This window comes from Triticum urartu, chromosome 3 (assembly GCF_003073215.2).
Source record: "Triticum urartu cultivar G1812 chromosome 3, Tu2.1, whole genome shotgun sequence".
In the NCBI taxonomy this organism is placed as follows: Eukaryota; Viridiplantae; Streptophyta; class Magnoliopsida; order Poales; family Poaceae; genus Triticum; species Triticum urartu.
Genome location: NC_053024.1, coordinates 43,571,740 through 43,584,993, shown reverse-complemented (window position 1 = coordinate 43,584,993; position 13,254 = coordinate 43,571,740).

Sequence of the window (13,254 nt, the reverse complement as noted above, 5' to 3'; positions counted from 1 at the left end):
GCTGGTGATGAAAAACAAATCCAATAAAGATCTTCGGTGGCCGCTTTTGGAGTTACTCAAGAGTAGTAAGATTCTATTTACAGTTTAACCCAAGATGCACATCTCGTGGCTTCAACTACCACTCTATTTTCTTTCATGACACGACCTGGATGCTGGATGTCCCACGTGTCGGCAAAAGGAGGAAGAACCCGACCAAATCTTCGGTTCTGCTCTCGGATTAGACTAGTTGTGCTAACTTAAAATTTTTATTGTGTACTCCCTCCGTTCCAAAATACTTGACTTCCATTTGTCCAAAAATGGATGTACCTATATACTAAGACATGTCTAGATACATATATATTTTGACAAATAGAAGGCATGTAGTATTGTGCAACGGAGGGAGTAGAATGGATGCAAGTTTTTGTATTGGGAAGAAGAGTACATCCATATATTGATAGAGCACAATTTAGTAGATGTTCTATCACTTTTAGCTAGTATAGAATAGAGGCTAGACATGAGACTAAATGCGAGGAAGCAACGTCTACTTCTTTACACTCGAAGAAGAAAGAAGCACGCAAGATCGAGCCTCCGCAGATCAACAATGAATGCATCGAGAAGGCACTAATCCAACTTACTACAGGAGTAGTCAAAATTATCATTGGAGTTTGTGCAAAACGGAGGTCCGTTTGGGGTCATGCGTGGGAGTTGGCCTTACAAGTGGGACCGCAGTTAAGGAAACCGACTATCGGAAAACCCCCACCTCGCCTGCCGCGCGATGGCTGAAGTTAGAGAAACAACGAGGTTGAAGAGATTGCTCTCGCACGGACTCCAAGAAATAATATGGTGTCAGATGGATGTCGTGGTGGTGGCGTGTGCCGTACTCCTGGACGTGAATGCTTGTTCTGGCCCATGCCACCCTACTACTCCTACTACTTACTCCTACTATATACTATACTACTAGTATATCGAGGATTCGAGGTGCTGGTTACGTACAACCAACACATTAACATATGGCTACAGTAAAAACACCCGCCCGACACACGAAGCATGTGAAGCTAGTACACATAGTGTACTACTATTGTTGATTGGCCTCATCGGATAACCTGTTGCAATGCACGTACAATTATGTATTCGGAAAATATTTTTTTGCCTCGTCACACCACTCACTCAGAGAAGCGACTCGAAATCCATTCATAAATTTAGTAAGTTTATCACATGCATATTATTTTATTACATAGTACAACAGGTCAACAACCCACATCGACAACGAGGATACATTATAACTACTAAAGTTTTCACCACACAACAAATAACAAGCCATAAAATGAACTTCAACTCGACCATTCCGCGGCGTTGGAAACGCTTGCTTTGAACCACAAGTGATTCTCTGGGACGGGCCATCCGTTGTCGATCTGGAGACCAACGCAGGACTGATCATCCAGGCTGAAGCGGCCTACTATATCAGTACCAGGGTAGGGAACCACCCAAATGTCCAAGGTATAGACACAATTGCTTCTCATAAATGTGTCAACAGCAGTTGGATCGCCTTTCACCATCATCGGATAGTTTTGTCCAAGGAAGAGCGAGTTTTCTCCAATACTATGAATTCTGTGCCAGGGAGAAGGAGTTGGCGCTATCGCCCTAGTATCCATCCCGAATACCATGCAACGGGTGTTGGAATAGGTCCGGAGAGTGCGACCATGGGAGACTACACCTGCTTCCTTAGCAGTAACATCATCAGTGGGCTGTATACACACAAGAAGAGGTGATCCATCGGAATTAGTTGCCAGGCGCCACATAGTATATCGGCGCTGCTCGTCCTCATGCTCGTGATCATCACCATCGTCATCTCCCCTTGGTTATAAAAATCTTCAAGTATAGGTGGTGGGATGTTCACAGGACCTTGGAAACACAAGAAGAAGGTTAATTAGTAAAGGGAAACTTGCTAACCCGCATGCATGTGGATGAAACAATTATAATTACGGTGGAAGACAAACGTACCAAAACAACGAGGATGCCATGCAAAAACAGTGCCACGAGTGGTGGCAGCAAACACAAGGCCCTCGTATTCAATTGCATCATAGTAGTCATCCGTGTACAGAAACTGATTTTTGAGCAATATCCATCGAGTGAAACCATCAAGGACGGCAACAAGGTTGTCGAAGATAGCAACAACATCATAGTTTTTGTAATTCCAAGAGCGGTTGGGAACTCGACAAATTGCTATCTTCCGTAGATGATAGTCACCATGATCATATTTGAACGTGCGTACATTACTGGTGTGCTCAACCTCTAGGCAGTGTGCTGAGATTTTTGGAAGTGGAACCCGGTGACGAGAGTACACATTCACAAGTTCCCACTCATAGTTGGACACAATGTAAACAACCCAATCTCCATTTGCGCCCGCCCAAGCCTTCCCTCAAGCGATGGCATCTTAACATCACACGTATCATTATCAAGCGGCATCAACTTGCACAGGGCGAGGCCTCCGTCGTGCCGGCGCCAGTCATCAGGGTCACGGCGAAGAAGATAGGGGAGATCAAACCGCTCCTTGACCCTTGGGATCCTTGCAATGATGTTATTAGTTGAGTCGAGAATGGGCTGGAACGAACCTTCCATGCTAGCCAAGGTGATGACGTCGCACCGATCAATGAGTTCCTCCACCACGTCATCTTTCAGATCGGGGCAAGAATAACGAGGTCGTTTCCAGCCTGTTCCCTCCATGGAGAAGACAATCAAACAATGGCAGAAGGAAGGGTGAAGGGCTGAAGGAAAATGGAGGAGGGAGACGAAGAGCGTGCGACAGCAGTTCCAAATCGAGAGGGAAAGGCGGAGAGTCGGTGGACGGTTGTGAGTTTGCCATGGTTCACGAAGAGGCGCCCCGGCCTACACGTCCGTTCGGAAATACTCCTACTACTCGCTGTCATCTCACTGATATGTTGGAACGCGACCACATGTCAACGAAACATGGTGTGTAATTTCTCGTGCAAAATGCGATCTGGCCGTGTTGGCCCGAGGTGCCGCATTAGTTATCGACCTTTATTTTTTTAATGGCGTGCTGATCAGTTTTGAAGCACGACTAACTGGTACTGTACGCAGAGAAAATATAAACTACTCTACCACTACCCCACCTCCAGTACTAGTAGTATAAAAAAGATATATATAGGCTGGAGCTTCAGCACTTTCTTGCTAAGGGCTGCCCACTTGCTTCTCACACTACCATCCTCTCTCCAGATCTAAAAAAGATGGCCCCTCTCTCCCTCCTCACCGGTGGTCACAGATCCGCCGGGGAAGAAAAGGACGTGCAGCGTTGACGCACTCGTCGTCGGCAAGCGATGTCACGCACTGACGACAAGGCCGTCCTCTCAGACCTAGTGCCCGCGCGGGATGGCCTCCGTCCCCAAGCTCGCTGCCGTAGTGTGTGCGGAGGATGATGACCACGAGCGAAGCCACTTCCCACCGACCCTCAGGTATGCTACCTCTTTTCGAGCCATAACCTTGTTCTATTGCCCCATCTGCTACGTCGTTGCATGTGGATCTTTTTCCACTCCACCATCTTCCCAATTTGCTATCCTCTACTCTGCTGGCCACGCAGACGAAAACCATAATTTGCACTATTAAAGGAAACCCTACTTCATGCAGAGTAATCCATGTCTGGGTTGAATAAGGAAAGGAAGGAAGACTGTACTGTCCAAGAGAGTAGGCATCGAACCCGCATCTAGGTTGAGAAGGGGAAAATCAGTAGCTAAGGAACGAGTCTCGTGTCTCTTGGTTGAAGAAGGGTAGAAAGGCATGAAAACACAATAGAGAATGACCAGGTCGATCGGTTTGTTGTCCTCGCATAGGAAAAAGGTGGCTAAAGAGAACAAAAATGGGACCGTAATCCACATATGCTGCCTGGATATTTGTTGCTCTGGGCAACCATACCTCCCTCACCACTCTGCGTCCGTGGAGGTACATCGTACTAGTGCCTCCCATGCTCTTATTGCCACTTTTTTTGCTGTTAGTATAACGCCAGCAGTCAATTCAAGCAATGCTACTGCTAAAGTGATGCCACATTTAACTAATGCCGCTCTCAGTCTAATGCCACCCATAAAGTTAAGCAATGCCATTTAATGTCACTGGATTATTTCAGGGTTAGCTGTTGATTGTGGATGTATTAAAGATTTTTCAGCTATAAGGCATTCTAATGCTGTTGCACAGCCAGTATACCAACGATGAAACTTGTTGCTCCCGTTAGATTTTTGTACTGTTAATGCTTATAGATTACATACCTCACTTTCATGAGATAAGTTAATTTTTTTGTACAGTGTCACCAAAATGCCAAGGCGCTGATGTCATTTTATTTTGGTTAAACTATACAGACAATTATGAATACAAGAGGAAAGGTCAAGAGTGGGCACCTCCTCCTCCGGCTGTTCTCTTGAGGAGGTCTGTATGTTTGTCTCTAATGCGTGTCGACTACATACCTGACATCATGATGTAATGTTAAGTCATTTCCTTTTGTACAGTGTCACTGAATTGTCAAGGTGGTGATGGCATTTTATTTTAGTAGAACTGCACAAAATTTGCTTAAAAGAAGAGGAAAGGTCAGGAATGGCTCACTTTTGCAGAAAAAACTATGTATGCCTTCCTCACATCAGCCGCTGTTGCTTTAATTATTCCTTCAAACAGGTGGTTAGAAACAATCTTGCTACCTTTTCCCATTAAGAAATTGGAATGCTTATATTTGTGAGTCTATGCTTCAACTAGTGCCACTTTTAGAGTAATCACACTTTCAATATCTATGCAAACAGGGATGCTGGATTTTAGTGGAACTGCACAAAAAGTCCAACTGGTTCAACATTAGGAGGATGTTTTTTCCCAACCTTTATATCCAATTGGTGGCACTATGAGCTGTTCATTATGAAGGTACATGGTTTTCTACTATCTTGCTACTCTTTTTGTACTGTCATTAGATAGTAATAGTAGTGGTTTGCATGTGAATTTATTGGCAGGGTGGACCTACATTGGAGGTGCAGGACATGATTCAATGATTGGATGCTCAATTTCGGTTGTATCGATTTCACCTCTTCCATCATTGCGAGCATGGATATCCTTGGTCTGATGGAGAATAGGCGCTATATTTCTGCTCTGAACCAGCAAATCAATTCAGTATGAAATTGTCCAGGGCAAAAAATAACTGTATCAGATTGTCCAGTGCAGAACATGACAGATGCTAAGCGGAAGAGACATGTTTAAACCGAAAATACAAGGTGTGGTATATGTTTACTAGCTGCTTGATATTTGTGCAGGCAGAGATGTCTGCCCGTTGCTATTTGGCAAACCAACAAAGTGCCCGCAATTTTGGTTGAACTGCACAAGAGAATAGTATAGTCACTGGATGCAGTGCCATTTGAAAATAGACACAGAAAGATTGGATAGTCACTTCATGGACTGCAAAAAAGTAGTACTGTACTATTTATTGGCCAACACTAGGTGCTTCACTGCTTTGGTCTGATTATACAATGGACATCATTTTTCCTAAGTTAAAGTTTGTATTCCAAAAATAGTCTCGCAGTGTGATCGAGGGAAGACCAAATCATATTGCAGTGCATGTTCCTCCATCATGTCTGGTTCATTCTCATGGTTCCAGCTGTTGGTGAAACCACTTATGTTTGCAAGAGGAATTGTAGACTTCACAAACAAATTTGTCTTTCAGTTTGTACTGAATGCTGGCCAATAGAAGCATCCATGTTAGTAGGAAGAACAAATGTTTTTTCTAGATCTTTGCTTTTGGAGCTACATATTTGTATATGATCTGTGAGTCATTGAGATGCATTAACATGTTGATCTTATGTATGGGAATCGTACTAGTTAGTTTTAGTTGCGACGCAAGATCCGAAGTGGCTGATCTTTGCTTTTGGAGCTACATATTTGTATATGATCTGTGAATCATTGAGATGCATTAACAGTTACTTATTTCTGTTCGCTCAGTGTTTACAAGTTACTGATCGATCACTAGCTAGCCTACAAATGCGCTCCTGGCAGTTTTATTTGCGACGCAAGATGCGAAGTGGCAGTTTTTTAAATAAAAATGCCTACATCTGAAGAAACTGACAAGCTCGTACGCAAGCAAGTGCCTCCTATCGCACCTCTGGCAAGTCCGAGGCGAGGTTGAGGACGCCGGTGCCAGCGTTTAGCATGGACAGCAGATGGCGGCCGGCATTGTCTAGTTAGCTAAGAGTAAGTAAGTACGTGTACGCTACTAGAGTGTTAGTGGGAGTACATAGTTAACTTGGCTATGATGGTTGTCAATGTGGAAGTTCAGTACTCTATATGTGGATCAGACCTGTTACTTTGGTCTGAATGTTGAACTTTCTGTTTGAACGTATGGAATGGGCTGTTATTTTTTTTGAATGGGTTGTATTTGTCCTCCACGGTTTAGAGGCTGACTTGTGGGCCTAGCAAGTTGACGCATACACAATCATAAGATGATTGTACGTGGAGAGGATGACAGCAGGGACCCGCCAAGGTCATGGCAGTACGCAAGCAAGTGCCTCCTTATTTCAAGCCAATAAAAAAATGGCTCCTCCTAGTGGATTTCTGACATCTGGGTCCCATGCCATTGTCAACGTAGTCAATAAACGAGAGAATTGCACAACGAGCGGCTGACATTAGGGACCCAGCAGCTCGCCCAGTTATTTTGTTTTGGGTTAATTTGATAAATGCCACTCCAAATCTGGTGTATCCGAGAAATGCCACCGCAATTTCCAAACTTTGAAAAATGCCATTTCATGCCATTTCTAGTGGCATTTTTCGTAGTCTGGAGTGGAGTTTTTCAAAGTTTGCAAACTGCAGTGGCGTTTTTCAAAGTTTGCAAAAATTGCAGTGGCATTTTTCAAAGTTTGGAAATTGCAGTGGTATTTTTATGAATCGCCATAATTGGAGTGGCATTTATCGAATTTGTTTTTGAGATGGAAGCAGGGTGTCAACTGGGCTGTGCGAGACACTCTAGCCTGTCTAGACAGCCTTTTATTTTATGTTTACCACATACCAGCCCAGTAGTTTTTTTTTCTTTCTGAAAATGGCTAGCCCAGTTGTTTTGTGATTTGTCAAGTAAGTCGCTTTATCAGGCCTATTGGGCTGCAAATCTTTCAAGACGAGGAGAGCTTCATTCGGCTGGCCGAGAAAATGGCCTATCAGTAATGAGAAATGGGCTGTACATTTTTAAAACACATCAAACTGGCAATTATTTTCAAATATCTTTTTTTCATTTCGAGATTTTAAATTGCATTGATTTTTATGCATGGACAATTTATTGGATTTTATATTGATATACATTTATTTTTAAAATCAGTCTAAATATGACTCGAAATTTCGGGATTAAAAACAGTTCAGACCGCACCGACATATGCAAAATTTCTTATAATTTTTTAACCGTGGCCACAATATGGGCTGTAATGCTAACATAAAGAATATGGGCTCCAAAAAAACCCGTAAGAATTAGCAAATGGGCTGTAAATTATTTGAAATAATGGCAGATGGGCTGTATGCTGTTTTCCACGGCGGACGTCCGTGCCAAGACCGCCGCCTCACCTTCAGCTCCAAATTGCCACCCATGTTCACGGCCGTTTCCGCTTCATCGACCCGCGGCCGTCTCCGAATCTCCGCTGCTATGAACCGGACTTCTCCGTCAACCCGTTTCATCAACCCGGATCCGAGCTGCTCCGCCTCGACTGACCCGGCGTCTGTGAGCCGCCTTTTTTGGATCAACGCCGAGCAGCCGATCCGAAACGCTGACGAAGCCGCCGTCGCCCATAACCTCCGCGTCGAGCCGGACGCTCACCACTGCTGAACCGCCGCCGATGCCACCTTCGCCTCCCTTACCGCACCGCCGAGCTGCCGTGAGCCGGCCCGGTTGACTCAATCACCTCTAAGCCACCCTCGTTCGCTGGCCGCCCTGAGCCGTATTGAGCTGTCGTCCCCGCGCCGCTTCCCTTGTGCTCGGCCATGTCTCGTGCACCAGTCGGATTAATCTACGGTGGATCAACGCATCGTTCCAGTCGCTGCAATGAACCGCCGCCGATCCGCTGTGCTGTCAAGCCTCCTGACTGGCTGCGGTTCAAACCGCCACTTCCATCTCGGAGCCGCCCGGTTTTGGCCTCGCCTCCGCCTCAAGTGGCCGCTTTGAGCTACTGCGTCCAGGGGCTGCCGTGGCCACAAGCACGGATTCGCCGAGTGGCCGCCATTTCCTCTGTCACCGTGGATGCCTTGCCGCCAAGCTGCTAAGCCGCTGCCGTGATTCAGCCTAAGTCGCCTGTTTTAGAGTCGCTACCATGGCCACCTCTGCCGATAGCTGTCGGTGCATCTTTGTCTTGTCATTCCATCGCCGAGCCACCATCTGTTGACCTACGTTTCGCCGGAGTCGCCCGCAGTGTCGCCGGGTCGAACCGTGCTGTTTCCAAACCGCCGGGAAGATGCCTAGCTGAAGTCGGCCGACCGTGCCATTTCCAAACTGTCGGTGAGCCGCCCGGATTCTGCCGGTCTCTGCCTGCTCCAGATATGTGGCTGCGCCGGTTTCACCCGCCCTGTCGGGGATATACCCTGCGGTGTAAACCGGCCGGAAGTTAACCCGGCCGGACTTGGCGGTTTATCTGAAGATCCTGCTGACACTTGGCGAGTTACTGGTGACCCGCCCTGACCTGGCGGTTTACAAGCAACCCACCTGGTCATTATGACTCACTGGTGATCCGGCGAGCGGGACAGACGGATGACAAGGCCCAAGGCCCAGAAGGCCGGTTCACGTTTAACGGTGGGCCGGTTTAAGAAGAAAGGCATGAGGAACGTTTATCTTACAAGGAGTTAAGACCTGGACTTGTATCCGGTTTGTATTAGAGATAGACTAGTCCTAATCCTAATAGGACTCCACATGTAAACCGCCCCTTCAACATATATAAGGAGGGGCAGGGCTCCTCAAAGGGGGACAAGATTGACAAGTTCCACAAGTTGGACAAGTTAGGTTTAGACAATAGCTCTCGAGATAGAGCACTCTTGTAACCATGATCATCATCATCAATATCAATGAAGCAGGATGTAGGCTTTTACCTCCAGCATGAGGGGCCGAACCTGGGTAAAACATCGTGTCTTTCGTCCCACTCAACCCCTCTCAAGCTACCACATAGATGCGTTGGCCTCGCGACTAAGTCCTGACACTAAGGACATCTGCCGTGATAATTCCACGACAGTTGGCGCCCACCGTGGGGCCTGCGCACGGTGGTGTTGAGTTCTTGTAGGGATCTCTCCAGGGATCGAGAAGTTTGCAATTTTCCGGATGAGCCGGTTTGGAAGGGTGTGCATCAACTTCAATTCATCAAACCAGATTTTAGATCTGTGAGATTTAAGGTTCAAGAAAATTAGGGCTACAACTTGTCCATCGCTGTCGTCGGGCAATCTGCCGATTTATGAGGCCAACATGAATCTAGTCCTCGCGTCATTGTGCAATCGGAGGGATGTGATTAAATTTCCTCGACGATTGTTGTGCGTGGCATCTAGCGGTTCATCAAGTCGTCAATTCATCAATGATCCGAAGCCAGATCGATGTTGGAAATACCGTGTGCAAGAGACCGAAACCGACAAGAGTTGTGTACGCGTACCAATCACTGAGTTTGCGGCTCCAATATCCCATATATTTTCTACTATCAATACATTGACCAAGTCCAGGCAGAGGACAAGCTAGATCAGCCGAGTTCGGAATAAAATAAGAAAGGAAAGGATACGCCAGGAGATAGATCCGCCGCTGGAGCAGCCTGTCCAGCACAGTCAAAACCAAAATAGCAACAAGCATTGTTTCCTATCTGAAATAGGAGGCACGTGATGCCAGAGACAGCTGGGGGAAATTACTATTACTAGTAGTATTAATCCGGTCAGATTTGAGCTCAAGTTCAAAAGGCAAAGTCAAAGATGTGTGCGAAAACCGAAGTCAAGTCATCAGCTATTACTCCATTATCCATCGGTACGTGTGAAGGCACTAGTACTTGCGCTAGTACAGAGTGCTAGTCCAGCCTTTTGCTTTTTACCAACATGTGCTACGTCCAGCAAGATCTATCATCGGTTGCGAAAGTTGCTCAGGCTGATTAAAGAAAGGAAAAAAAAAGGAGCAGCTGCCTTGTCCATCATTGGAAAAAAGAGAGGAAGAGAAAGATAGAATAACAGCCATGCATGGCACATCTACACTGATATTTGGTCCGATCAAATTCTAGCCTGCGCACAGATCATTTGTCGTCCGGATAAATCAGGTGATATTCATCCGAGTCTACTTTTAACACATATTGTTTTTTATCAAAAAGCAATCTATTTTTGCTGCAATGTTTTTATGCAGGATAATTATTTATGACAAATGTATTGTTATACCGCGGACATGGAGCGTGTGCCGGCATAGTTTTGCAGTGGCGTTCTTCCGGGCCATGTTGCTCGACGGATACACATGCAAATCGCCGCCCCCACTATTCGGTTTACATCCGTCCACGCATGCGGCCGACTCATTGTCCGTGCCGGTTTACAAACATCACGGCCGACTCACCCGTCCGCACCGGTTTATCACACTGCGGCCGGTTCATCCGTGATTAATTTCAGCTTCATACAGTTATCATCAACTTCATGGCGGGTTATTTCCGGCCTAAACACATCAGGTGACACCCATATGAAATATATTTGATTAGCACATATTATTTTTATCAAAGAGCAGTTTATCTTTGCCTTGGTCTGCAATATTGTTTATGCAGGGCAATTGTTCATTACAAATGAGGCGTTATGTTATGGGCACGGAGCACGCGCTAGCAACGTTCTGCACTGGTGTTTCGTCCGTGTCCTACCACCCGGTGAATGAACGTGAGAAGGTCGCCGTCCCCGTGGCCCGGTTTACATCAGCTTGCCGGGACTGCGCCCGCGATTAACTCGCCCGTCCGAGCCGGTTTACGACACCGGTGCCGATCTTCCCCCTCCGCACCAGTTTACAATGCCGCGGCCGACTCATCTGTCCGAGCTGCCTCTGATGTTGCGGTCGTCCTTGTCGTCCGTCTCTCGCGGCCTGGTCTACATCAACATACCGGGCCGCACCTGTCTGCATGAGCTGTTTATTGAGTATGAGCAAGTCACAGCTTGGGTAGCCCAGTTTTTCTTTCAACAAAATGGAGGTAAATCATCATATACTATCAACCGCCGTCTGCACTGGGTGGTTCAATGGGCAGGCGCACAAATCGCCGCCACTACAGTTTGGTCAACTTCAAATCACCAGTTGGAAGGAACTATTGGCCGAGTTGCTGATACAGCTCATATGGGATCATTTACAACCCGCCGCAGTCACCTCAACCTTCTATGGATTCGCACCGTGCTATCAACGCCAATGATATACAAGTTATGCCGGTTTATATCACAGTCAAATATGGAGAATCTCAAGCCAACTCCTCGAGTCACCTTGAGACTTGGGGGCTACAATGATATGACTTAGCACACGTTGCCGGTTTTCAGTGAAGTCAAGAACCCCAATACGTTGGAGGGAAAGATAACCCGGTCCCGGATTCACATCGTGCTGTCAGAAGATTTCCGGATTAGAAAGTATATGACAGTTACAAAATCCCGGCTCAATGAAGAAGATCCGAGTCATCAGAAAGGATTCCGGTTTAAAATCCGGCTCAAGGGAAGTCAGTCTCACTGAAGCTCTCAAATATCCGGTTTACAATCCGGTTCAAGAGAAATATATTCTCCCACAAAGCTCTGAAGCGCTCAAATCCGGTTTAAGAATTTCCGGTTCAAAAAGGAATTAACTTCTCGCAAGTTCGAGTTTAAAGGCCATCAGAAAATTTCCGGCTAAAAATGAAGATTCTGGTTTAAAATCCGGTTCAAGGGTAAGATGTCTCCCACAAAGCTTTGAAGGTCTCCATATCTGGTTCAAGATCCCGGTTCAAGAAGAATTCATCTCTTGCAAAAAGTTAAAAATTGCCGAAGAGGACCTGCTGCCATGATGCGCGGTTCAAACATGGGTACCCCGCCTTACTGGCCCGACATATTATTGATCACATGGGGCCTTCTGCTTCATAAAGCGGGGTCTCTGGTCTTTTACATCATGTGTGGTTACACGGAGTTGTTCTAAAGCGGCCTCCAGTTTACCCCTTGAGTTTGCTTTTTAAAAGCATTGTGTTATATCACTTGGAGGATTGGTCGTGTCCGAACCAATACCATACCTCTTGATAGGCGAGAGCCACCAGATCACTTGGGGACTTGGTCACGTCTGAACCACTCATGCCTCTTGATCGGCCTAAGGCCACAGAATCACTTGGGGGCTTGGTCGAACCCGAACCATGACCATGCCACTTGATCGGCATAAATGCCACGGTTTCATTTGGGGACCTGGCTGACTAGAACCATAGTTACACCTAACGGGAGCTTGGTCGTGTTCAGCCATGGTAACACCATCTGATCAGCTCAAATAAACCTTTTTTTGCAACGTTTTGTCATTGCACTTGATTTACACCTTTCTTTGAAGGGGTTTTTTTGTGCTTTTTATTGCGTTTTTTAAACCGGCAAAGTTTTTTTAACCAATCAATTGACGGAACACAGTTCACGTCAATCCGGAGACTATTTACCCGGTTTGATCCTTGTTGCTAACATCCTCTTATGGAGTAACACAATGTTTATTATAACCCAGCACGGTTTTATCATAAACCGGCACAATATGGAAGGAGTTATCAGTACTCAAGATTTGGGTCATCACCCTTACTACAAAAAGCTGGTAAAACCAACAATGTGATTCAATGTCACAGGTATGATATATTTCATATTTGATTATTCTTAAGTGCAGCCTTGGTTATAAACCCAGGTTATATGTTGGGCGTTATGACCCGTCCGGCAGTAAACCGCCAGGATACTTTACAATTGTTGTATGCAGAAACATGTTGAATAAAGCATAATTACAAATCACCGGTGTTTATTGAACCGGCCTGGCTTTGGACTATAAGTTGCCAGTATATATTTGGATTGCGCCATTGGAATTATGGCCTTATAAATCATTGGGTATATTATTCAAATAGCCAACATGGCTGGATTTTTATTATGGTTATCAATAACTAGTATTATGAGTAAGGTTTTCAAAATTGCTTTAGCGCAATGGCTATCATATTATCAATAGATATGATTCTACAATGGAAGGAATAGTCCCGAGTCGCTGCAGGCTTACAACCCGGCACTTGGTGGCTACATTATTCAAATCAAGATTACATGCAAGTCTCATGTCGCTTC